Source organism: Spermophilus citellus (assembly GCF_964194105.1).
Source record: "Spermophilus citellus genome assembly, chromosome: 6".
Taxonomy (NCBI): domain Eukaryota; kingdom Metazoa; phylum Chordata; class Mammalia; order Rodentia; family Sciuridae; genus Spermophilus; species Spermophilus citellus.
The window spans coordinates 132,339,092-132,366,361 of record NC_138187.1 but is presented as its reverse complement, the minus strand read 5'-3'; the positions used below and the strand labels follow the sequence as shown (position 1 = coordinate 132,366,361).

Below are 27,270 nucleotides of genomic sequence, written 5' to 3'. Positions count from 1 at the left end.
CCCAATCTGCTTTACAAAAACCACCTCCAGCCTCTAGCTGAGTCCCATTCATCCCGGCCCACCCACCTCTCTTGCTGGATCCAGCCCCACAGCATGTGCTGCTCCAGGGCCAGCCACTGCTCAAATGGGTCTTGGCAGCTAGGCCAGGCTGCCCGCCCACCAACCCCCAGTATAAGGTAGTTCTCTGATCTCTGCTCCTTGCAACTGATAACACAGGAAATGAACAAAGAAGACAGAGCCGCATTCAGCCAGCCTCACCCACCACCCACCAATCACCTCCCCACCCAAATTTGTTTTCAGGCTGAATGCCAGCCCCACCCATCCAAGGCATTGGCCTCCTTCCTGTCCCATTCTGAGGCAGAAGAAAGTGCTCCTGGCGCTGGTCTGGGAGCTCAGAATTCTTAGGCTGGTTTATTCTAACTGCACATGGAGCCCAGGCTGGAATCACACCAGTCACAGTTAGCATGGTGGTGCACACCTGTGATCCCAGCAGCTCGGGAGGCTGAGGCAGGAGGATTGCAAGTTCAAAGCCAGCCTCAGCAACAGTGAGGCACTAAGCAACTCAGTGAGACCCTGTCTCTAAATAAAGTACAAAATAGGGCTGGGGATGTGGCTCAGTGGTCGATCGCCCCTGAGTTCAATCCCAGGTACTTAAATAAATAAATAAAATAAAAACCCAGGGCTAGCTCTAGGTTATGCATCTCCAGTGTGAACAACGTCTCTAAATTCTCTCTGCAACCCCTGACGCCAAGTGAGGAAATATTCACATTCTATTCCAAAAATTAAAAATGTTCACTAACTTATTGTTGGAAACCCCAGGAATATGGACATTTATGGGATATTCTTATTTGTAAGGAGAGAAAGAGGAATGAAAGGAAAGAGTAAAAGGTGATTTGCATCCCAACTACGAAAGGGCATGCCCCAGACCTGCACACGCATGCAACACACACACACACACACACACACACACACACACACGCACACACAGAGTCTCACTCTTTCTCTGTCTCATCCCTTGCTAGGACATACTCCTCTGTGTCCAGCACATGCATCTTTCTCCCTGGTCCTCCCCACAGGTTTGGGTAGCCCCAGTTCTTTCCAGCCGAGATTCCCAGGAACCCTGATTTTACCTTTCATGCTGAAAGTCGGAACCCAACTAGGAGATGGCAGATGCTGACCAGGAAGCAAAGAAGCAAAACTCCTGGTTGCAAGAACACTGCCCAGGGTGGCCGATGCAGCCCTTGTGCGTGAGAAGGGAGGAGACAGGGAGAGAGCCCCAGGAGGGAGAATTTCCCCAGCTCCCCAGCAAGACTCTGGTGTGGGCTCTCTCCCTGCTCCAGCACTGACTGAAAACCGAGGGCAAGTCTCCCCGGCAAGCTGGCTCTGAAATCTGAAACTGCAGGTTGGCCGGGTCCTACATAAACACACTCTCACCCCCGGCTCCTGGAGCCTGATGGCTCACGCCCTCGCCTTCCCCTGGCTCCCACCCTGCCGCTCCTCGGTAACATCAGACAGCCCCCTAGCTGCAGCTCCTCGGAAAGCGAGCCACAGCGCAGGCACCCAGAGACCTGCCCAGCGCTGTCCACTGCTCTCCAGCCCCAACGCCTCCTGCAGTTCAAGTGCAGGTACTTAATTAAGCAGAGCTCGGGACTGTGGAATGAGGGTGATAGGCAAGATCCCAGCCTAGACACAGGGATTGCAGAATCTTTCTCCAGATCAAGGAATAATATTCTCCTCTAATGGGGCTGGGGATGTGGCTCAAGCGGTAGCGCGCTCGCCTGGCATGCGTGTGGCCCCGGTTCGATCCTCAGCACCACATACAAACAAAGATGTTGTGTCCGCCGAGAACTAAAAAATAAATATTAAAAAATTCTCTCTCTCTCTTTAAAAAAAAATAAAAATATTCTCCTCTAAGGATCTGCCAGAGAGCTGGGTCTGATACATACAAAGGGCTAAACTTACCTTCCTCTCCTCTTCCAGTTTTCTGCATTTCACTCTTAGAGGACTATCTCTTTCCCTTATGTTTTCACCCATAATAGATTCAGGCTAGGTGAGAACCGGCACGGTGACAAATGCCTCTTTTGCATATGAGAGAGCTGGGACCAGAAATGGGTTGGCAAAGCCCAGGAGGGCTCCCTGCCCAAGGTGGTACTTTAGTTGACACAAGGGAAAGAAGAGGCCTTATTGCAAATAGATACTCACTTGAATCACTCACTGATGTGAGAAAAAGGTCCCTTAACCTCCCTGAGCCTCAATCTCCTCATTTGTAAAATGAGTTAATGATACAACCTCAGAGAGTAACAGTTAAATAAGGGACCGTGTGCTGGGCACGGTGGTGAGTGCCTGTAATCCCAGCAACTCGGGAGGCTGAGGCAGGAGGATCACAAGTTTAAAGTCAGCCTCAGCAACTTAGTGAGGCCCTCAGCAACTTGACAAGACCCTGTCTCAAAATAAAAAACAAAAATGGCTGGGGAGGGCTGGGGTTGTGGCTCAGCAGTAGAATGCAAAGCCCTGGGTTCGATCCTCACCAACACACAAAAATAAACAAATTAAATAAAACTATTGTGTCCAACTAAAAAATATTTTTAAAAAGCGGGTGGGGGGGGACGGGGGGGGGGCTGGGGATGTGGCTTAGTGGTTAAGCAACCCTGGGCTCAATCCCTAGTACAAAAGAAAAAAAAAAATAGAGGTGAGGACCATGTGTACGGCAGGAGACACACAGTAGGCACTCTACAAATATCCATGGCTCTCCTCTGCTCACAATTCAACACTTCCTCTTATTGGCTTATTTCTGAATCAAGAAGAGAACTATCAATTGTCTTTAGTATTTACTGTTCCTTCAGGGTTAGTTTAATGCTCCTCATTCACTGTCTTTCTGTCAACCTATTAACCTTCACAGTTTACTATGAACAGCACTTCATTTCTGTCCAGGGACATCTTTGATCTGCAGTGTCACAGGCATATCCACACTGAAGACCTCCCCACAATTGTTCCTCAGAGCTCCACCCCTAGGCTCCAAGCCTCAACCCATCCACCTACTGAGCATTTATTTCCAGGGGTCTACCGAGGCTCTGGGTAACTGGTCTTTGCCTTAAACCCAGCATGTCCAAAATCAAATTGACTCTAAGTCAGGGGCGGTGGTGCATAGCTATTGGGGAGACTGAGGCCAGAGGATTGCAAGTCTGGGCAACTTAGTGAGACCCTAACTCAAAATAAATCAAAAGGACTGAAGTAGAGTACCCCTGGGTTCAATCCCCAGTACCAGAAAAAAAAATAAAAATAAAAAAGATTTTATTTTATTACAGTGTTGGTATGGTACTGGCTCCAAGGCAAAGTGAATGAAGGTAGAATTCATTAAATATGCTACCATTTATGTCAAAAATAATTTATAACTACCTGTATTTTATTTGCTTTATTTCTAGAGTCAACAAACCTAGGTAAAGGATGAGATGATACATTTCCAGCTTCATGGGCCACAGACTCTTGCAACTACTCAATTCTGCCTTTGTAAAACAAAAACAGCCAGAGACAATGAGTATAAATGCACAAGCGTGACTGTCACCAAAACGCCACCTATGAAAGCCGAAGTCCAAATGTCATATTAATTTTCACATATCACGAAACCATCTTCTTTTGATTTTTTTTTCCAACTGTTTAAAATGTAAACACCATTCTTAGTGCATGGATTATACAAAATTAGGTGGTGGGCCCAATTTGGGCTGTGGGTCATAGTTGGCTGACCCTTGGCTTAAAGCATCTCAGGGGAAGGACACAGTGGACACCGGTGACATCCACCATCTCCAAGTAGAGGGTTGGGGTAGATCAGAGATGGGCAGGAAGGAGACCTTTGCAGAGGACTTTTCTGTACCATTTGAATAATATAACCTATGCAGTTTAAAACAATCATTAGTAGGCGGGCAGGTGGTGCACACCTGTAATCCCAGCAGCTCAGGAGGCTGAGGCAGGAGGATCACGAGTTCAAAGCCAGCCTCAGAAAGTTAGTGAGGCCCCAAGCAACTCAGCAAGACCTGCCTCTAAATAAAATACAAAATAAAATTTGGGCACTGGGTTCAATCCCTAGTGCCAAAATCAAACCAAAATAAATAAAGAAAAACACCACAATTATCAGTGGCTTCCCCACCTCAGTGGTCTTATTTCCATCAGTATTAATATTAAGTCAGATGGATTCATATCTGCTAGGTTAGCTCTCACTCTCTCCCTTCACAGCCTCTCACGCCAACAGGAATCAGATCCACAGTCCACTGGCCCAGTTCACCAAGATGCATTAGCCCACTCCTGGGCATCTACCACCACCCACTCTACTCCTGCTGTCCTTGCCACTCAGTGGTTGTTGACACCCAGCCTCACACCCTCAGCTGTGTAAGTAAAGCTAAATTCCAAGGAACAGGTTGGAGCTCTACAAGGACTGGGCTTTTTGTGGCAACTCCCTGCTTTCCCTCTCGGCTGGCTCCCACATGTGTGCCTAGCAGGAATGCAGTATACCCTGCGCAATTCTACCCTCCCAGCCTCCAGGAGCTGGTCAGGAATACAGGAAAAGATCCACCTGGAAGAGAAGCTGGTTCTGCACCATGCAGCAGATTGAGAATGCACAAAAGCTCAAAGCCTTTGGAAGAGGTAGAAGTAAAGCACATTTAGGGAGAAGAAAGGTATCAGAGTGGAGCCGGGTACAGTGGCGCACACCTGTAATCCAGCAGCTCCGAGGCTGAGGAAGGAGTGTCACAAGTTCGAGGCCAGCCTCAGCAATTTAGCGAGTCCCTGTCTCAAAAAAGAAAACAAACAAACAAAAAAAAGCATGGGGGGTGTGTGTTCTGGGGATATGGTTTAGTGATTAAGCACCCCTGAGTTTGATCCCCAGTACCTAAAAAAAAAAAAAAAAAAAAAAAAGATGCCGGTGGGAATTGGATCCCAAGAAAAGGAGCCTGGTTGGAAAGGGAAGTCAGGAAACCCCAGGGGAATTTCCCCCTAATTCCAATCCCTGGTGCTTTAACCTGCAGAGTAGGGAACCTCCCCCTCCTGTATCAGCTGGGGGTTTGTTGATCCCCAAACAGAGGCTCATACATTTGGGAGGGACCCCAGCAGTAAGCAGTAAGCAGTAAGCAGTAAGCAGCCTGCTGGAAACCCTCCATGGAAACTATGGAAGATAAAGACGACTGTCCATGTGCTCCTTGGACTGTTGTGGGGACAGCAGGCTCAGGTTTTGGAAGGCACCCTTGCCATTGTTGGAAAGCTTTTCTGCTTCCACCCATTGTTTCTACTTTTGGAACCAAACAGATGAGACTTCCTGAGTGCATAACTGAAAACTGCCAAATATAATAGAGTTTTCAAATATTTCTTCCTTCCAAGATGTTCAAAGACACAAAATCATTGACTCTTGGGAAGAACTGAAAATACCTTTGCTCAAAAATGTTTATTGAATGAAACTGAATATAGTTCCTTTTCCAGCTTCCCAACATGAGAGCACTCAGGTTACACTCTGTAAAGGGAAATCATTTTATTTCTTTATGGGAGGAAACTTCATGATCCTCCATGGCTGCACAGATCTCTAAAATGCATCCTGAGATCTAAACTGAACCCCTAAAAAGCCAAAGTGCTTCCTCTGGTCCCAGTCCATTCCCCACTCTCACTTCTTAAAATAGGCATTAAGATGGTACCATCTGGTCCTTTATGCATATGGTCTTATTTAAATCTCACAGAAACTCTAGGTAGGTGGAAAGAGGCCCACTTTCTTTTCTTTTTTTTTTATATTTATTTTTTAGTTGTAGTTGGATACAGTACCTTTATTTTACTGATTTATTTTTATATGGTGCTGAGGATTAAACCCAGGGCCTCGCATGTGCTAGGCGAGCACTCTACTGCTGAGCCACAACCCCAGTCCTTTTCTTTTTTTTAATTGAACTCAGAGGCACTTTATCACTGAACCACATCCCCAGCCCCTTTTGAAACAGGGTCTCTAAGGTGATGAAGCTGGCTTCAAACTTAGGATCCTCCTGCCTCAGCCTCCTGAGTCTCTGGAACAGAGTGTGCACCCCCACACCCAGCAAGAGCTCCACTTACAGCACAAGAAACTCCAAATCAAAGGAGTTTGCTAACTTGTCCTAAATCCCATGATACTAAGTGGCAAAGCCAAAATTCAAAGCCAACTTCAAAAACTCAGTCTTTTTTTGCCACAATCCAGTGCTTCTATGACAGTTGATCATTTCCACCGACCTTATCCTGTCCCTGGCATGGGCAGAAATGACTATTCTGTCAGAAACACAGGAGAGAGAGAGAGACAGCAGACAGCAGCCCTACAGGGCCTCACCAGATTCCACCCTCCTGAGCCATTCACACCTTCCTGGAATGGAGGAGTAAGACCAGAAACCATCCAAAGTCAGGATGCCAGCGTCCCAGAGACACCCAGGGGCAGCGTGGCCTCTCCCTAGCTCATGCGTGGTGCTCACCCTGAGTCTTCCCACAGCCTGCCTTTGCAGGGCCTGCTCTGGGCCTCACAGTGGGGCTGTAGCCCATGAAGCACGGCATTATTTGAGCAGCACAAACACAAGATTTACCTGGGTTCTGGCACCCTTTCTGGGCAGCCCTGCTTTGGGTAAATATTTGGCTGGGAGAAGCCAGGAGAAGCCCAGGGAGGCATGATGGGGGACACTTTGCCCCACATCCCAAGAGCCCAAAGCTGAGGATGATGGGCTAGAAAGTGCTGGGGGTTGGCACAAAGAATCACCAACTCAAGTTCCCCTGCCAACAGCAGAGTATGCCCGGCATCCATGTGCCTCTGGGAAACTCTGGGACATTTGCAGCAGGGCCTTCAGTCTATTTTTCAAAACTCAGAATGGTTCCTAACTGTCATCTGTTGGAGTTCTGAATTTTTTAAAAAATATTTTTTTAGTTTTTGATGGGCCTTTATTTTATTTATTTATATGTGATGCTGAGAATTGAAGCCAGTGCCTCACACATGCCAGGCAAGTGCGCCATGGCTGAACCCCAGCCCCAGCCCTGGGGTTCTGAATGTCAGGGACACATTCCACACAACTACCCGAGCTTGCCGCCTCCCTCTCCTTCCAACCTCACTTGCAGGGAGCTGGACAAACTCCTGGTTGCCTTCCATCCAGGCCTGCCCATATCCAGAAGCACACGCATTGCCGGGCTCCTGGCTCAGTGAATCCCTGGGCTCAGGAGATGACGTCCCCATTTCTCTAAAGGACAAACCACAGCCAGGGGTTTGGAGCTCACAAAGCAAGTTAAATGCTGGAGACAGAAATAGGACCTGGGCCCACTGCTTCTCTTCTGGGTCACTGGGGTGAATGACCCTCTCACCCTCCTTAATGGTCCACAGTCTGCATGGCCCGAGGAAATCACACCATGCTTCACCTCCATGCCCCTCATGCTCAAGTGGCCTGTCCTGGAGACCTCCGTCTGGCACTCTGAAGCTATCTACCCTTTTATCTGTCATCTCCCTGGGAGACGTGGTCATTAGCACAGAATACCATGTAGGTGTCTAATTAAGCAATTGGCAGCAAATGCAGAAACCTGTTCAAGCCACCCCACTGAGCGTCCACCCAGGGGATCCTCTTACAGGCAACTCCCTCCCCCAAGCTTCCTGGAAAGGTCCCTTTTGTTTGTCTAGAACACAGAGAAGTGTACCATTCTGCCCTCCTACTCATCTGGTAGCTCAGACTTTCTGGCTTCTACAATCCCAGAGGGTGCTATTCCCGTAGAGCACATTGTAAATGGTGCCCCCGAGAATTACGGGACACAGCAGCCCTGGTGGGTGAGCAAGGGAAGGTCCCTAGACTTTCAGAAGAACAGTCTTCTGAGAGGATGTCCTCTTACCTGGCCGCCTTAGGTGTCTCCGAGCCCTATCTCACCACCCTGGCATTTGGAGGAGGCCAGGGCACTGGAATGGAGGTGCCCTCAAGCATACTGGCAAGACGGCAGAGGGGGAGGTGGCACTCTCCCCACCTGTGTGGCCCAACCCTCTGTCTGCACCGGAGCTCACCTGTTCAAGCTTCACCCTTTAAATGGAATGTTCCACTTGCCATGGGAGCCGGGGGGGTGGGGGAGATTCCCTGCTCAAGGGAAGCTTTCTGTTTTATTAGAGACCAAGGTCTCTGGAATTCCAACCAACCCTCCTGCAAGAGACAAGTGAGGGAAGGGTCCAGGGAAACCACAGAGGAGGCCCCTGGGAGGACAAGATGCTCTCTACCTGGTCACCACTCCCCCTAGCCTGGGACAGTCGAACCCAGCAGACTGGAAGGGAAAAGACAGCTGCTACCGCTGCCGTAGCTCCAGGGAGATCCCACTCTCCAGAGTCATCGGAGCAGACTGTGGCAAGACACAGGAAAACCTCTGCACCCCTGCTCTGCGCCCCTTTCCTTGTCTTTCCCCCCTGAGTCCTATCTTGGGGGCTTCCCCCATTTCATCTCCACCTCACAGTGGAGCAGGGGAGGCTGAGATGGCTGGCTGTCCTGATGCCCGCCAACTTTTCAAAGAGACAGCACATGTGCCAGAACCCGGGATGGGGGTGAGGGTGGGGGGGGTGGAGCAGCGCCTCAGGAACAAGTCCAGGACTTCGCATTCCACAGGGGCTCCCATCACCCCAACCCACCCCCTAGAGGTCTCAGCACAGAACTCAGGAGCCCCGGAGCTCTGCCAGCTTGGCCCAGAACCTGTCACTCACTCTTGTTCCACCACGATGTGTGGGTTCTTTCTAGCAGAAGTGGGAGAATGACTTCTCTTGATCATCACCAGGCCATACCCGCTACTTCCCAACTCCTATGAGGCAAACTGGGACTGGTAACTGCAGGAAAGAGTTAGGCTAGACACCAAGAGGCAAGTGAAATGGGTGACACAGCAAGTTTAGGACACTGCCCTTGAGCTTTGAAAAGAAAGTAGCCAAGCATAATGACACACAATCCTGTAATCCCAGCGGCCCAGGAGGCTAAAGCAGGAGGATCTCGAGTTCAAGGCCAGCCTCAGCAACAGCAAGGTCCTAAGCAACTCAGTGAGAGCCTGTCTCTAAATAAAATACAAACAAGGGCTGGGGGTGTAACTCAGTGGTCAAGTGCCCCTGAGTTCAATCCCCAGCAACCCCCCCAAAATAAATAAATAAATAAAGCAGATTTCTCTTCTGGAGGGAGTGGTCTTTCATCACGTTGCCCCTTGCTCCTCCCCCTGGCCTGCCACATAAGCACCTACTTCCGGGCTTGGCATCTGAGACCCACGACTCCCCCCCCATATCTTTCAAAATGCATACTCCACTGTTCTGGGTGAGTTTTCTGATCCAGCTGAACTGAACATCTTATTTACCCCAAAGACCTCAGGCCTTCCTGCTCCTGGCCGCCCTGCTCCCCCATTCCTTTTCCCCAGGTGGCTTACTCCTCACCAGTCCCCAGAGCAAGCCGTCTTTCAAGGTCACACACCTAAGTCACAATGATGATCGTAGAACCTGGGAAGCTTTGCCAGAAAAGAGATCCCCAGACTCCATCCCAGACGCCTGTTTGAATCAAATCTGCTGGGGTGGATACCACTTTGAGGCTGAGCTCAAACGTCACTTTCCCCAGAAAGCCCCTCTTAAAACACCTTGGCCGACAGAAAGCCCCGCCCCGGTGAACTGATAGATGGGCATGCGCCAGTCATCCATCCATTCCAAGGAAGTATCCCAAGCCTCCATGGTGAGGAACTTCCAACCTAGAGACCGATTCAGACAAACCAACCAACAAAACCTCCTCCCATCAGAGGCAGCCCAGTGAGGGATGGAGAGCTGGGGAGGTGCTTGGAGGAGGGCACGGCACAGCATCAGAGAGGAGGATGCAGGAGGCAGGCACTCTAGAAAGAGGCCCCAGGGAAGGAAGGAGAGTAATACCCACAACAACAAAGTCACACTTCTTGTGCGTTTACTGTGTGCACTGTTGGAAAAGCTCCTATTTATGGTCTCCTTTACTCCTCAGGATGAAATGCGGCTGGAAGAGTACTAGGGGCCCCCTGATGGAGTCCCACAATCCACACAACGCCTGGCGCACGGCACAGAGTGGCTCCTGCTCGGTAAATATTTTCTCATGGATCAGTAGATAAAGTGATCTTGGAAGGCTCACTCCCTGGGGCGGGGCGGGGGGGCAGTGGTTAGGATGCTGCGATCCTTCAGGAGCAACTGCAGCTCTGAAAAATATTTTCCTAACTTTTTAAACTAGGAAAAGAAACAGCAGGACTGGCGAGAGGGGGCGAGGCCCTGGATGGGGAAGAGCTGGCTTTCCTGACACAGGATGCAGCGGGTGGGTGTGGGAGCGCTCCCCGGACCCACGGGAAACCCAAGCTGGCCGCAGGGAGACAGCTGCGTGAAAGGCAGCTGCAGGTCACTCAGAACAGGGACGCCTGTGGGTCCGTTAAATGCCAGTGCAGGGCTCCCTCCCACGACCTAGAGTTGGCAGAACCTCCTGAACCGATCCTTTCCTTCCTCCCCATTCTAGAAGGGGCAGCAACGTGGCTAACTCATTCCACACGGATGCAGACCCCTCCTGGTGGGTCACAGCTTCCTTTGGTGTCCATCTTTTCTAGCCTCCCAATCCTTTATCGGGTTGACTGGGATTTAAACCCATTTCCCACTGGAGAAGTCAATACAGACACCAGAGAAGTCAACATGGCCATCAGACTTACAGAAGGACAGCACCACCGGGTGGACAGAAGTGGCCACGCATTCCTCATTCCTTCACCCAGGTGTCCCAGGAGGGAACCTCTACTATGTCTCACCAGGGCTCACCCGGGGCGAGAGCACAGAGGCACCAAGTGATGACCCAGACAGGGCAAGCGCCTTTGTCCCCTCTCCTAAGCACCTCCTGGAATGTCATCGTCAGCCATGGGATCTGCAGCAGACACAGCCATGAACCAGGAGTCACAAGACCTGTGCCTCCCTCTCCCCCAAGCCGTGTCCACATCCTTGAACACGGCTGCCTCCCTTCCTTAAAACCTTTTCAGATTAAAAAAAAAAAAAGTTAAAATCTAAAAGCAAAACTTAGGGTGCTGTGTTGGAACACCCATCAGACCATTAAGAAGCCCCAGGAACTTGTTGCCCGGGTCCTCAGCTCCAGGCAGGGGACCCCAATGGGATGAGTAAAATGAGGGCCAGCAATGTCCCCTCTCAGCCAGGCTTCTTGGGAAAGAGCCCTGCAGCCTTCACCTCCTCAGGCAGCGCTAAGGAGCTGGTCATCTCCTCAGAATCCTCTACTCAGGGGCCACAAGGCTCCTTCCCACCCACCTCTGAGCCCCCCAACACTCTCGGCTAGATCTCTGCTTGTTGCCAAAAACAGGTCATGCTGAAACTCATCATTTCTGTCTCCTTGGGGGCTCTCCCAACTCTCCCCTCTCACCTTCTGAGTGGCTTCTGCAGGACAGTGCCTTTCAAGCTGTGGTTTTTGACTTATCTGTGGGCTGGGAAATCCGTTTAGCAGATCATAACTGGCATATTTTTTAGTTTAATGAACAGAACAGAAAATCCTAGCTGGGCACTGTGGCGCACACCTGTAAGCCCAGCAACTCAGGAGGCTGAGGAAGGAAGATTGTGAGTTCAAACCAGCCTCAGCAACTTACCAAGGCTCTAAGCAAATTAGAGAAAGCCTGAAAGAAAGAAAGAAGGAAGGAAGGAAGGAAGGAAGGAAGGAAGGAAGGAAGGGCGGGCTAGGGATGTGGCTCAGTAGTTAAGTACCCCTGGGTTCAATCTCTAATACCAAAAAGAAAATACCAGTGTATACTGTACTCGATAAGAATAAATATTATTTTGTGATTCTTTTTTTTTTTCCCGTTTTTTAAACCTGATTGAGACAGGGTCTTGCTAAGTTGCCCATTAAGTTGCTGGCCTCAAACTTACAGTAGTAGCTGGAATTACAAGTGTGCAGCACTGTGCCTGGCTATTTTGTGATGCTTCTAAAACACCCACACAGCACATTAGAACCGTGACCCAGCCACTTATACTCTCTTTGCCTCGGTTTCTTCACCTTTAAAGCAGGGACAGCCAGCTGTAATGGTGCATGCCTGTAATTCCAGCTACTCAGGAGGCTGAGACAGGAGGATGCCAAATTCAAGGCCAGCCTCAGCAAGTTAGGGAGACCCTGTTTCAAAATAAAAAGGGCTAGGGATGTAGCTCAGTGGTAGAGTTCCCCTGGGTTCAAACTGGTCATGAGGATCCTATCAGTTAATAGACTCGGAGCATTTGGGAAAGTTCTTGATTCGAGTGCCATATAAAAGTGTGATTTCCGATGTCTGTACACACAGAGTGCATGTTTGGACCTGTGCACACTCAGGTACACATATCAGTACTTACAAGGCAATATCTATAGAGTGGAGAGAAAAATGGAAAGCTATTGCGTGGGAGAAGCTAAGGTCTCCATATGTATCCAGTCAATTTCCAATACTCAGAAGGCTTCACAGCTGTCTGTCCACCTGGCTTTAGAAAAAGCGGCGGAGGTGATTCGAGGAACAGCGTCTGGATGAAGTGGGTGGAGCCCGGGAGCAGAGCTGATCCCTTCTCAAATCCACTCACTTCCTTCCTACCCAGCCAGTGGGGTAGGTATCATCCCTGTTTCACAAGGGAGGGAACCATAACACAGAGAGGTTAGTTACTGCACAGCTAAGGAGCAGCAGGGCCAAGATTTGAACTTGCCATCATCGCACTGCTCCGTCCGTCTCTGTTTCTCTTGCTGCCACCTTTCCTCTGAACCCCAAAGGGGGTGGCCTTGTCAGTGAGGGGGACAGCTACTTATGCCCTCGCCTCAAAAGCAAGGAATGTGATCTTCTAATTGCTCCAATTTGGGAAACACACCTCCAGGGTCCCATGGTAAAGTCTGGAGAGCCGGGCTCAATGGCTGGAGACAATGAACTTGGTCATGGGCGCTCAAGCCCACAGCGCACATTAAGAGCTCTATTCATCTGAGCAGCATACACAGACCAGAGGGCACGCGTTTCTCCCACACCCTTCATTATAGGAGACCCAGGGCCTTGCTGATCATGTCCGTTTTTCTTCTTCATGGTCCAGAGATGTCACAGAGCGCGAGAATCTCCTGTTTTACAGCCTGGGAGGCCCAGACCTTGCCAGAGGCCACTCTGAGTGTGGGTTCCAAGAAGAGGCCAGGAGCGTGCAACTTGGGGCCTCTCCTGGCTCCTGGGGAGTCCCTGACTCCCCCAGTCTGCTGTGGCTTCCTTCCTTCCTGCCTTGACATCCGTGCAAAGTCCCCCCAGTACCAGGTGCTCCATTCACCCTCCATCAGAGCACTGGGAACAAGAGGAGGAGCAGGCATTCCATCCCATCGCCTTCCTGGGCCATTTCCCCCCAATCCCGGGGTCCTCATTGACCTGCTCTCAACCCGGAGCTGCCAACACCCCCTCTTGCTGGGCAAACCCAGGACGGCTGTGGACATGTGTCATTCTGTAGCAAGACTCACGCATGTGTTTTTAAACAGATGGGGAAACTGAGATCAGGGGAAGTCAAGGGACCTGCTCCTGTTGTCACCCACTGATGTAGGCGTGGCAGCGGGGGGGGGGGGTCCCAGTAAGACCAGGCTCCTCTGGAGTTGGGAGGCCCTGCCTATCCCCTGAGGGGTCCCCCCCACCCCACCCCCCGCTGTTCCCTCCTCTTGACTTCCTGTCACTGTGACATGGATTTCTGGCTCACGGGCGTTTCTGGAGCAAGTCTGTCACCTGTATTGCAACCGTTTGTTTACCTACTGTCACCCGAGGCTCTCCTCCGAGTGCCCACAGGACATGTCTTAGTCGTCTTTGCTTCCCTGGTGTCTGGCGGGTAAGTGTTCCCAGTGAATGTCTGGGGAGGAAAGGCGGGAAGGCAGAGGAGGAGGAAGGGAGGAGGAGGGAGGCGGAGGGAGGAGGTGGGTGCTCAGGCCCCGGGAAGACAAAGCGAACCTCAAACCGAAGGCCTCCTGCCAACCTAACTGGGATGAGTGGAAACAGGCTGCCCTTCTCCAGCCCTGTGACAGAGCCCCTTCCAGCCACCAAGGGGCCAGACAGCCCGCCACAGGCAAGTCCCATCCTCCTGGCTTCTGTCTCCCACCTCAGGCAACAAAGAGGGAGCTGCCAGCACACCTGTAATCCCAGTAGCTCTGGAGGCTGAGGCAGGAGGATTGCATGTTCAAAGTCGGCCTCAGCAACTTAGCGAGACCCTTATAAATTAAAAAGGGCTGAGGCTGTATCTCAGGGGTGGAGTGCCCCAGCTTCCATCCCCAGAACCAAAACCAAACCAAAACAACAGTTGCCTCCCCACTGGGGGTCCTGCCTCGCCCCTCTGCCCCTCTGCCCCACCCCACCCCGAAAGCTACCTGTTCAGTGGAGGCTCCATCCTGCTCCATTGTGGATGATGGAAACGAACTTAAGAAAACGGTGGGCCAGGAGCCCCCTCCACTTGACTTCCACCTAGGTGGGGGGGGCTTTGGGGGGCACTTCTAGGGTGAGGAGCTGGTGCCAGCAGGAGCCACACTCCTGCACCTGGAGCCACCACAACATGAGCTCAGCCTCCCTGAGGACACAGGGAGGCCGGAGGGAGGACCAGCTATAGGAAGGGGCTCCAGCTGCTCAGCCCCAGCAGGGCTCAGGGAAGCATCCAGAAGCATAAGGCCACAGGAGCCTTTCCATCGGCCTGTGGTTCTGAACCCCGTGAGGCCCCGCTCCTCTTTTCTGGACAGTATCAGACCCTCGCCTCTCCCCCACGCAGCCCATTACACATACCAGGTCTTTTTGCAGTAAAGGGGGCTGAATTCAGGATGCCTAACCTAGGCTACATCCCCAGTCCTTTTTATTTTTCATTTTGAGACAGGGTCTAAGTTGCTGAAGGTCTTGTTAAGTTGCCGAGGCTGGCCTCAAAATTGCAATCCTCCAGCCTCAGCCTCCTGAGTTGCTGGGATTACAGCACATGCCACCACACCCAGCCCCATGGCACTTGAGTCATGGCTCCGCGTGGGTCAGTGGTGACCTACCTCACACAGGGCATGCCAGGCTGGCCCTGGGTACTCTCTGGGAGTTAGATGTGGGGATGGGAGATGAAGGGGCCTGCTGCTCCTAAAATCCACAAAAATGCCACTACCTCCTGCAAATCCTGCCTGATCTCTTATGAAAAACAAGTCCTCAAGCCAAATCTGGCACATGCCAAGCATCCAGGCACACCTGGAAATGAAGAAGGAACCTATTCCAGGGGATCTCGTGGCTTCTCCCTGGTGCCAAAGAACTGGTGAGGGGGAGGAGGAGGCTCGGCTCAATCACGCTGTACTCTAAACGGACAGGGCTGCTGCAAGACAGAATGTGGGGCAGTGTCAGCCAGAGGCCATGACTGCCCCCGAGGACAGCAGAGACAGGCAACACTGACAGACAGTCTGCTCTCCAAGCACCACTCACTGGGAGCCAAGGGCTCTGAACTCTCACTCTGACCCAACAGCTAATGTGCTGTGTGCCCTTAGGCAGGCCATGAGCCTCTCTGGTCCTCGCGTAACTCTGCACACGACCACAAGGAAGGGGGCAAGGAAAGGAGGGAAGCAAATTGCCATAACCTTCCAAGGGTTAAACCCAAACTCCTGGGGAAGGCTGTCAAGCTCTCCAAGGCTGGTCCACCTTCCAGCCTCCTCCGCAGCCCCCATATGAGTTTTCTGCCTCCAACCCCTGCTGATCTGGTTACAGCTCCCAGGCTGCCCCGGGCATCTGGGCCTCTGCAAGCCAAGCCCCACCCCCCAATCTGAACTGCACGGCCCCACCCCACCCTCAGGGATAGACCACAGGCAGCCACTGCTGCATCCACCCCCACCTTCCCTCCCAGACTCTGCAAAGCGCTTAGTGTGTCTACTTGCTTTTGCCTTCTTTGGTACAGAGGAGAAAGGGCAGACTCACAGGCACACAGGCTCAAGCAGACCCAACCCAGAGCATTCAGGAAAAGCAGGTGCCCTGGGGGGCTCTGCAGGGCATGATCTGCCCCCTCTCCTTTAGCAGAAAGCTAAAGAGTATAGGGAAGAAGAAACTAAAAACATAAACCACCCACTCACTGGGCACTTTACCATATGCTAGGTAGGCACTGTTCTCAGTACTTTAGTTAGTCCTCAAACTAACTTCTTGGCAAAAGCCTTTGTTACTCTGATTTCATAGATTTTTTAAAAAGGGAGTGCCCACAGAGGTTAGGAAACTTGCTCAAAGTCACAGCCCGTGGTGGATCTTATACAGGACTTCAGGTCTGTCTAGACACCCTTACCGTTACGTTGTCCAGTTTAAATACACTACCAGTCACGAGTGCCCGGACTTCTTACTTAAAAGGAGGGAATAATTTGATGATCTGTGGACTTCAAGGCTCTAACTTGCACAGCCTCAGTCCCAGCTGCCCAGGATTCTTCTGGAAGTTCTCCAGTCCCTTCCTGTCTGACTCCCAGAGAGTTCCCGGCACTCCATTGAGCGAGGACAGCTCCCCACCCTGCCTTGGGGGGCCAGGAGGATGACACATCGTACAGCCACCATCCAGCTTTTGTGACTTCAAATGCCATTAGTGCCTGACAGAGGCAAGTGACTGCAGCCGGTCACTCCAGGGCAGAGCCACCCACTACTGGGCTTCTTCCCTTCACGGCAGTCTCCAGGCTTCCTCCTCTGCGACCACAGCCACACTCCTCAACAGGTCTTCCATGTCCCCCATTGAGCACCTTTCGCCCTCAAACCCAACCGTGGCTACTGCCCATGTGAACCCCGACCTTACTTTCTTCTTTCCTACTTTCACCCCAAACAAGCCAGCAGACCCCAGGGTCTCTGTACATGCTCTTCTGGCCCAGGGACTATTGCTTCAGGGACTCAAGTTTTTCCCACCCCAAATCCAAGTCACCTCCTCCAGGAAGCCCTCCCTCATGGACCACACCCAACCCCAACCTTGATTTTGCTTCGCATTTGCCTGGGGCTTAATCTTCTCCTTGCATTTGTTTTGGATGGAGCCACTTAGGACCCTTTCCTTCACTGAAAAAAGTTGACTAAGGGCACACACCTAGGTGCCAGGCATTTTCTGGGCATCTACTATGCACCAAGCACAGTGTTAGCCACTGGAAGCTCAGGCCCTCAAGGAGTTTGTGCTCATGTGAATGACCTTCAGAGCTGGCTTGGGGGAGGCCCAGCTCTGCCCTTAGACCTGGGCATTCCCCTGGGAACCCTGTCTTCTTGGCTCCCTCCAGTCCTGACATTTACCTGAAGTTTACTGTGGTGAGGCGCTTTGGCATGGTTCTCTCTTTTACCTGATAGCCCCCTAGAAAGCAAGGTGGAGGGAGGTGATCCCATTTGGAGGATGGGAACACTGAGGCCCAGGAAAATGAAGCCACCTGTGTAAGGGCACCCACCTTGTAGCCATAGGATTCAGGTCCCCTGACTCCCAAAGCCCGTGGCTGGTGCCCCTTGCCATGCACATTAGGACCACAGGGAGACAGACAGGACAATGTGACGTCCCGCTTGTCACCCGCCATCTCTGCCAAGACGGCCCTGAGGAGGAAGCCAGCTGACGTGAACACAGAAGGCAGGGGCGCCGAGTGCTTGGCATCCAGAAGGCTCCCACGCGGCTCTCGGGCATCCCTAGCACCTAACAGGCCGGGCCCGTGTTTGTCCAAGGATGAAGGACTCCTTAGAGGGACCAATGGCCGAGGGTGGACGCTGCCCAGAAATGACGGCGATTGGTTGAGGACGTGCTTGCGCGGCTCGCTTCACCCTAACAACAGGACAGCTGTCATCTTGGCCTCTGAGTGACGAAACTGAGACAAAACAGGACTAGACATTCTGGAGACGGAGGGGCAAGACGCCGGGGGGACGCTGGGCAGCCTGCCTCCAGAGCGGTGCTCCGATGGCAGCAGCCAAGGACAGTCCACAGGACGCTGCAGTTGGGGACATGGCTGGATTTTAATTCCAAGCACTGAGTAGGCCCCAGGCTCCGTTGAGTCACCTCCAGCTGCATGAGTGGAATCAAAATCCAGCCCCTGGGGACGCATTTCAGTTGCACAGACTTCCGAGTCCTTCAGGGTCCACTGTCCAGAGCCCCGTGCCACCCCTGGGCCAGTCCCCCCCCCAGGCACAGTCCCTCTCTCTGCCTGTGGTTGCCAGGCAGGCCCAGGAAGAGTCAGGGCTGTGGACTTTCTGTTCTCGCAGTGCCAGACATGGAACCCAGGGCCTCGCGCAGGCAGGAGAGCAGGGCTGGACCCTGAGCCTCACCCCCAGCCCTAGGGCTGCAGATCTTGAAGGCAAGGGCAGGAGGTGGAAGGAAATGGTGAGTATCTTAAAAGCCAAAGGAGGAGACAGGATAGAGGAGGGTAGAAGAGTGTTGGTCACAGGGACAAGGACACACTGAAGAGATTTATAAATAGGATGAAGTAAGGGCCTCGTGAATGGCCCCTTTATGGGGTGGGATAGGAAGGGCAGAGCTGAGCGGTGGAAATTCACTCAGGCCTGGCCCTGGGGGGATCTGATGCTGAGGCAGCCAGTGTAAGGAGCCACACAGAAAGAACTTGGGAACCTTCTCTGAGCCTGAGTTTTTCTGGCAAAACCTTCACTGGGAAGGGAAGGTTTAGAAGAGACCATCCGGAGTGGGGACACTACCCCAGAAACCCCAAAAGCTGAGAGTCTGTGTCTCCAAGTGCTGATTGGAGGTCGATTCCAATACTGGTGTTTCCCGCGGCCAACAGTGGGTTAACTTTCCACAGACTTCAGTTTCTCCATTGACTAGAAAGATACTATATTACAATATGTGTCTTCATCCTTTAGCATTAGGACTCTTTTAGGGTAAAAGAGACTGCAGAGTCTAGGGTGGCCTTCATTTTCCTGGGACTTGAAGGGATCCCAGAAAGTATGACATTCAACCAAGCGTGGTGGCGCACACCCGTAATCCCAGCAGCTCGGGAGGCTGAGACAGGAGGATCTCTAGCTACTTTTGGGCCCTGTCAGAGTTCAAAGCAAGTTCAAGGCCAGCCTCAGCAAAAGTGAGGCCCTAAGCAACTCAGGGAAACCCTGTCTCTAAATAAAATACCAAACAGGGCTGGGGATGGGGCTCAGTGGCGGGGTGTCCCTGAGTTCAGTAGCCGGTACCAGAAAAGAAAGAAAACATGACATTTAGTGCCAAAAAAACAAGAAAGTCCTGGGCTCAGTGGGACAAATGAGTCACCCTACCAAGGAACTCACACAAAAATCAGTCTCGAGTTTGAAAAAGAATCAATGGACACCACGTGACATCCTCATGCTCAGAGCTATCGGGAGCTCAGGTCCCAGGACTGGGAGGCCGAGCACCCAGCTGCCTGTCCCTGTGAGCCCTGGGCACATGCAGCACCATGCACAAGTCCCTTCCCGGTGGGGACGGATGGGGTGGCCTTCCAACTGTAGGACAAATGTTTTCTGAAACTATTGAGTTCCTTTTTGGGGATTGTGAGGAGTGACAAGAGAGAACCCAGAAGGAAGCTGGGGAGCAGGACTCTGCCCTGGCTATCCCCATGGTCATCAAGTCCTGCAGGGCTCTCAGTGGCCTGGCTGAGCAGGACTTGATGGACAGGCTTGGAGGAAAGCAGTACCAGCTATTTCTAGGCTGCCAATCAACACCAAGCAGAGCCGAGCTGCAGTGACCACACAGACAGACCCGCTGCCCACAGTGAACCTGCCCGTGCCCTGCCCAGCACCCTCCCTGAGGAGCCCAGCACAGAGAGCCAGGCTCCCCCTGGCTGGAGTCCACTTGATTTTCTCCTAAGCTTCTTTGTGAGGAGGGCTCTGAGCACTCAACGTGTCCAGTCCTGCTGTGGCCGACTTTCTCCGAGGCCGAGGGCAGCTCCAGTTCCATGCCCACTTCTGCCAGCTGAAACAGAGCCCAGCTCCAACTGTGCCCTTGAGTTTGTGCAAACAAGAGGGCATGCGTGGGTTCTCACCTCCTCTGTCCCTTAGAGGAGGTTCCACCCATTCTAGGACCCGGGAGGAGAAACAAGGCCTGAAAGATCAGATGAATGAAGAAAGCTTTGCCTCTTAATCCGCCACGGCCAACCGAGCGACTTCTCTCTCATGGAAGATCTCAAGGAAGTGTCCATGATGTGCAGAGCACGGGGAAAGAAACAGAAGACTGAGACCCAGACTCAGAACCCAAAGAGGGGCAGGCGAGCCCAGAGTACTGAAACCCACAGGGCTCCCAACTCACGTTCTCGTGGTTCTGTGCGTGGCTGCCACACTCTGTCCCCAACCACCCACTGCCATAGAAATGTGGAGACCAAAAGGAAAGAAGAGGAGCCAAAGCCTCACTGAATTCATAAGGCAGCGCTCCGTGTAGTAGTGAGGTTTAATTCAACTTTGAACACATTTCTCACAAACAACTTTTGCAGCCTAAACCCTCAGGGTCAAGCTAGAGAATTAAAAGGGTTAAAGGAGAAATGTAGCCATATGTGGTGGTGCATGCCTGTGATCCCAGTGACCTTGACTGATTTTTTCGTTCGTTTGTTTGTTGGTTCGTTCGTTTGTTCATTCGTTCGTTCGTTCGTTCATTCGTTCATTCATTCATTCATTCGATACACCTGTCATAAGGTCCTCTGGGTGCCCATGCTGAGCTAGGTACGGTGCTTAGACAAGTTCACTCTGTCCTCACTCAGTGTCCATGCCCCTCGACACCCCCTGTTCTGGCTCCCTCCTTGTCATATGATCGAATGGGCCACAAATCTGCTCATCGCTCAACTCCTGGCAGCTACTTAGGTTCCTGCAGCTCCCTGTCTCTCCCTCCGCCCTCCTCCGCCTGGGATGGAAACCCTGCCACCCTCTGCTCACATGCTTGAGTCACAAGGCAGAGCTTGCAGCAAAAGAAGCAGCTCAAGGATGTACCAGGCAAGAGCCCAGTGAAACCGAAATACAGTGTTTTGTTCAGTGCAAACGCTTTTCCTCCTGAGATGCCCAGAAAGCAGCGCTCCTGCTTCCTGGTTGCCCAACCACCCCCCAGGGCCCCTTCTCGGCCTGGAGTCTCTAGCCCATGTAGAGAGCGCAGGGAGCTCGTGGTTGATTGGCACCTCATAGGTAGGCTTCCTTCCATGTCCAGGCTGCTGTGTTAATTGTCTCACTGCAGATCCCCATCTCTGCTCTGCATGAGCAGATGGGTAAGCAGCTGAGCCAGGGCCCAGGGGACCACAAGCTCCCTGGGAGGAGCCACATCCACCTGGCTCTCTAGTCCCAAGGCCTCAGGGGAACCTCCTCAAGGACAGGAGACAGCCCAGGCCTCCAAAAGGGAAAAATACAAGAGCAGGTGGAAGCCAAAGCCCAGGTCCTCTTGGCTCCCTCCCTGCTTGCTCTCATTCCTAGGAGAGTCAGCTAGGAGAGTCAGGTGCCTGGGTTTCCTTTTCCATTTTAGGCACATCCTCGGATTCACTGTGTTCCGAGAGCAAGTTCCCTGACTTCTCTAGCACAAGTTCATCATCCTCAAAATTAGGGTGGGGGCCCTGGCTACGTTCTAATGGCCCTGGCCAGGGTCACTGATATTCAATGACCTCCTTATTGGTGGATACTGGAACAAGTAACATGTGGCCCTCCGGCTGTCACATATAGGCAACTTTCGACGGTCGGTCATTACCCTGTCCTTGACGTACACACCTGTAGACTCTTGCAGCTGGACACTGGGTTACTAGGAGTGGATCATTCAAAATAGCTAATGTGTGTCAAGGACCTAAGACACATTCCAGGCGCTGTGCCGAGCTCTTTATTTACATAATCTCATTTCATATTCATAATAACCCTATATAAAGTAGATAGAGAAACTGAAGCAAAGAGAAGGTACCCAACTTGTTGAAGGCCTAACAACCAGAAAGTGGTAGAAGATAATCCATCCCCAAGCAAGCTGACCTCAAAGCTTCACCCTCAGCCTCTCTACTAGGCTGTTTCTCGTGTGTGTCTGATCTGTCACCTGGAACTATCACGCACATATAGAGAGTTATTACCAGGAGGAAAGGGCCAGGAGGTGGAGATATGGGGAAGCTTTGTATCAGAGCACTAATCTGATCAAGTATGGCTGAACTGTATTGCAGAGCTAATTGCAAAAGTTATTTAGAGTATCTCAGGCTCTGGCTCCCTCCATCGGCACCAAGATTTGAAATATGGCTAAATGGCAAAGCAAAGCACTCCCTTAGGACTCCCAAACTGGCACTTATGTAGCCTCTGCCACCCAGAGAGGCCAGAGTGGGTGGGAATGGGCCACCCGGATGCCATGTGGTCTTGGCCTCCACAGTGACACCTCCCAGAGAAGGAGGCCTCTTCTCACAGCGAGAGCACTTACCATGAGATCAAAGAAGCAACGTCTAATTAGAGAGTAATTAATAGGCAATTAGCCTGTAATGAATTAATGGATCTGGGCCGTGATCATTGAGGCAGCTAACACCATAACAAGAATGAAAACCAGATACCAGGTGTCTCCGGATGGTTGTCACCCGAGATCCTTGCCCTACTCCCCCAGTAGATAAATTAAAGGGACCTAAATTTGATCAAGCCTTAAATCTAAAGACATGTGCAGGAGACACGGGGACTGCAGAACACGCTAAATGGCACGATGAGGGAGCAGTCAAACAGACCCAAAATCTGAAAACTATGGGACAAGTGACCCTATTTCTTTAGCAACACGTTGCAAAAGAAAGAGAGAAACCACCCATAGATTAGGAAGGACCAAGGAGCTACAACAGCTAATCACAATGCCTGGGCTTTACCTGAATCCAAATTAAAGAGAAAATGAGGAGGAAATTTACATGATCATTAAGGAAACAGAAACACTTAACAGAATGTTGGATTCTATATAGAGGGACTGTCAATTTTGTTATGGTGTGACAAGGACATTTTGGTATTTTTCTCGGGAGACCTTATCTTTCAAGATGAAATGATAAGCTCTCTAGGATTTCATTTAAAACAATCAGAGGGTAGAAAGAACCAAAAATATTCCTAAAATAAGGTTGGCCATAAGACCTCTTCAAAATGATGGAGCCTTGGGCATATGAGGGTTGTTACATTATTCTCTCTAGTCTCGTATATGCTTGAAATTTTCTATGATAAACTTTTAAAAAATATCAATCAGACCCTCTGAGCTCTTCAGTGTGGTCAGAGGTCAATAATCTCCTCAGAGCCACCCAGGCCAGTGCTTCTGGCCCCCCAGGACTCCCACTCTTGATAAGGCTGCTTTTCCCTTTATAGCAGAGTCACTGCCACAAGTCACACTTGGCTGTCACAACTCCATCCACTTGGACCTTTGACAGAGGTCAGTGGTGCCACATGAAAGAAAAGACCCTCCCAGGTCCTAGACTGTGTTGAAGTCACACTGTCTTCAGAGGTAATCCAACACTGCTACTCCACTGGACCACCCTGGCTCTGAGAGCAGCCCTAACCCCGGATGGAGTCCAGTGCTCCATACCTAGGGTCTGGAAAAGAATTAGCATCCCAGCACAGTGGCTTTTGCAGAAGTTGGATCATAGGCTTTGTGCCCTCTCTGTCTCCATCAGGGGCCAGAAGTAGGAAATGCGGGGGAGGGGAAAAGACAGAAGGTGTGGGACAACAGGAGAGCCAAGCGCCCAAGTCCATGCTCCAGCCCGGCCCAGACAGCCAGACTGAGCCAACCCCACCTTGCGCAAACAGCTGGCCCTGCCTGGGCTGCTCCCACCCTTAGCACTTCCTGGAGCTGCTGATCACAGAGCTTACCCTAAAGGAGGGAAGAGCCTTCTGGGGCAGAGAACTGAGAGAGAGGGTGACGGAAAACTAAAAAGGAAGGGTGTGGGGTATCTGGAGGGGTCCTTTGGAAAGGAGGACGCAGGACAGAGTACCTTACCTGGAACATCCCGGAGCTCAAATTTGCTGAGTAAAAGGTGGAGAAAAGATAAATGAGAGGGGCTGGGGTTGTGGCTCAGTGGCAGAGTGCCTGCCTAGCACATGTGGGACACTAGGCTCGATCCTCAGCAACCCATATCAATAAAATAAAAGTATCGTACCTGTCTACAACTAAAAATATAGAATCAAGAGAGGGAGAGAGAGAAAGGGACAATAAAAGCAACAGAAAAGAGGGAGGGGAGAAAGATGCAGGGGAGGGTTAGAGAGGCACCTGGAACATGAACTGAGTCCACAGTCAGGTTGGGGACTGCCCACCCTGTCCCCATGCCCCACACCTCCATTCCCAGCCCAGCTTGCTCTGAGGGAGCTTGTCCTTACCAGCCCAGAAGAGTGTGCAGGAGCCAGGGCGCAGACACCTGGTGCCCCCAGCGGCCCCTCTCCTACCTCTTAGCAGCCTGTTCTGTCCAGGAAGAGAGACTAGTGTACAATCCACCTGCTTCCTAAGGGGTGGAGCCTCTCCCACACCAGCAGAGGCTCCCCCCCCAGACCAAGTAGCCAATCAAAGCAGCAGCCAGGAGCCCGCCCTTGTGGGACATGGTGCTGTAGGGGACAAAGGGTTAACTGAGCATTCAAACAAGGTGTCTGTTCCATATTCATGCCCATGCTGGGCAAGTCACAAGATGACCAGGGCACAGCTGCCCCTGAGCCACGTCTCCCTCCCACCTCCTCAGTGACCCTTAGGAACCACAAGGCCCTGTGTTCCATCTGAATCCACCTCCAATGAAGCCGGGGCGAGCAGGCTTGGTCCCCACTCCTCAGGCACTGAGGAAGTGGGCCAGCAAGTCCAAGGACCTCGCGACGAGTTCCAGGGGCAGTTCTGACTCTGAAACTCAAACCTGGGCTCTGCCACTTGCTGGCTCCATGACCTCAGGGGAGGCACTGGAACAGGAACTGAGTCCATGGACACAGCCTCCATCTCAAAGCCATGTGACCCTCTCCCTCTGCCCACACCTCCCAAATCCTGGGAGCGCACACCACAGGACAAGCGCTCTGTGCTCTAAGCAGCAGGGACGCTGTGTAAACCCGAGGTATCATTATCATGAGTGCTCCTGCCCTGCCTAGGGAGGTTTCCTTCAGGCTCAGTAATGTCCCCACTGAATAAGGTGAAGGCAAATGGCAGGCCCAGCCAGAGAACACCCAGGCCCCCAGGCCTCGGGCACCCCACCCAGGACAGCCAGGGCCTCCCAGCTCTGTGGGGAGGTGACTGAAAACTGGCCATGTGAAGAGAATAAGGAGGGGGAATGGGAAGGTCTGGCCTGGGGTTTCTATTTGTGTGGGCTGATTGCAGAGTCTCTAACCCCCCAGGGCTTGGCCCCAGCAGGTGGCCAGGAGGAGCAAAGCTCACACCCAGCAGCTCCTCCTCCACTCCCCAGGGAGGAAGCAAGGGCTGCAGGAACTTCCCTTAAGAATCAGAGCTCAAATCCAGGACTCCAGGAGTCTCGGCCTCTCCTAAGAACAACAGCCATATTCACAGGAACCTCTCCCACTTTTTAGACACACTATTTTTCGCTGCAACTTCCCATAACCCTCCGAGGAGGCAGGCCTACGTTATCATCCCTGTTTCTCAGTAGAGAGGAATTGTTGGGGCTCAGAGGGGACAGTGAGTTATTTGAAGTTACACATCCTTAAGGAAGAGTCAAAGTCACAATGGGAAACCAGGTCACTCCTCACCGGGAACCTGGCTCAGCCTGCAGAGGATGGGGTAGACCTGAGCCCTGGCTTGCCCTCTGGAGGGGCCTCCTATGTCCCTGCTCTCCAGCTGCTCTGGGGACAGCCTCATCACAGGGGCTACACAGAGTTGGCAATCCACCCGGGACTGGGCATGTTTGGAGCCTCAGGGTTTCGCGGGCAATAAACTCCCTTAAAACTAAGAAATATTGCGCTGGGGATGTAGCTCTGTGGTAGAACACTTGCCTAGCATGCACCAGACCCTGGGTGGGATTCCAGGCACTGCAGGAAGAAAAAACAAAACAAATCTAGGAATGTCCAATCATTTTCCTCCTGATCATTCACAAGCCTTATTAAAAAGCCCATTTTAAACAGCACATCCCTCTGAGGTTGACAGTTCTGAAGAGAACCAATCATGGGCCATGTCTTGAATACAAAGACCCAAAGCAATACAGTAGCAGGGTGGCAAGGAGGAGAATCCCCCTCAGAAGCCTCCTAGGTAGTGGATCTGGGATGGGGTGGAGCAAACTTGCAGCCTGAACTAGTCACATGTCAGCCCAGCTGCCTAAGAAAGTTCTCCTGAGCCAGGCATGGTGGTGCACACCTGTAATCCCAGCAGCTGGGGAGGCTAAGGCAGGAAGCCAGCCTCAGCAAGACCTGTCTCTAAATAAAATACAAAAAAGGGCTGAGGATGGGACTCAATGGTTAAGTACCCCTGGGTTCAATCCCTAGTACCAAACAACAACAACAAAAAAAGTTCTGGTACTGGGGATTTAACTCAGGGACTCTCAACCACTGAGCAACATCCTGAAGCTAATATGGTTCTGGGCAAAAGAACTAGACAGACAGCACAGCTAACCCTCCATCTCAGAGGGGCAGGTGGGAGGCAAGAAAACGAGGTGGAAGCAAAGCCCTCTTTGCATCCTGCTCAGCTAAATCTTAAATCTTTATGCTAAGAAAGAATCCTGACCCTCCAAATTTTCTAATTACCTACAGAATACACTTGAGCACCCCATGAGACCTCTATTGAGGCAGGTCCTGGGCCGACCATTTGAAACTTGCTTAGTGTTTTTTAAAACTGAGGAACACTAGCCAGGGACGGTGGCTCATGTCTGTAATCCCAGCAGCTCAGGAGGCTGAGGCAGAAGGATCGCGAGTTCAAAGCCAGCGTCTGCAACTTAGTGAGGACTTAAGCCAACTCAGTGAGACCCTGTCTCCAACTAAAATACAAAGTAGAGCTGGGGATGTCGCTCAGTAGTTTAGGGTCCCTGAGTTCAATCCCTAGTACCATAAATAAATAAATAAATAAAACTGACAAAATGCTAATTGTCAGTTTTATGTATGTATGTATGTATGTATTATGTATTTATTTATTATATATGTATGGGGTACAAGGTGATGTTTTGATACATGTATGTGCTGAAAAATGAGCAAATCAGGCTAATCACCATACCCACCATCTCTCATTCTTATCATTTTTTTGTAGCAAGAACTTTTTTTTTTTTTTTTTTAAAGAGTGAGAGAGAGTGAGAAAGAGGGAGAGAGAGAGAGAGAACTTTAATATTTATTTTTCAGTATTTGGCGGACACAGCATCTTTGTCTGTATGTGGTGCTGAGGATCGAACCCAGGCCGCACGCATGCCAGGCGAGCGCACTACCACTTGAGCCACATCCCCAGCCCTGTAGCAAGAACTTTTAAATCCACTATTCTTGTGCTAGGCGAGAGCC

The 27,270-nt window shown here is 51.5% G+C and overlaps 1 protein-coding gene across 15 annotated transcripts in view; it reads right to left on the bottom strand.

Annotated features, from left to right (window-relative positions):
- The window catches only part of PLEKHA6 (pleckstrin homology domain containing A6), a 144,861-nt gene that overhangs the window by 76,126 nt on the left and 41,465 nt on the right, over positions 1 to 27,270 (bottom strand). Inside the window, exon 1 of one of the 15 annotated variants that reach the window (XM_081298121.1) lies at positions 24,193 to 24,208. The exons of 13 other annotated variants lie outside the window; for them this stretch is intronic. The gene's annotated coding sequence lies outside the window, so the exon portion shown is untranslated. Of the gene's footprint in view, positions 1 to 1,130; positions 1,365 to 24,192; positions 24,209 to 27,270 lie in introns of those variants that run through there. One more of the 15 variants, XM_081298119.1, reaches the window with a different exon arrangement.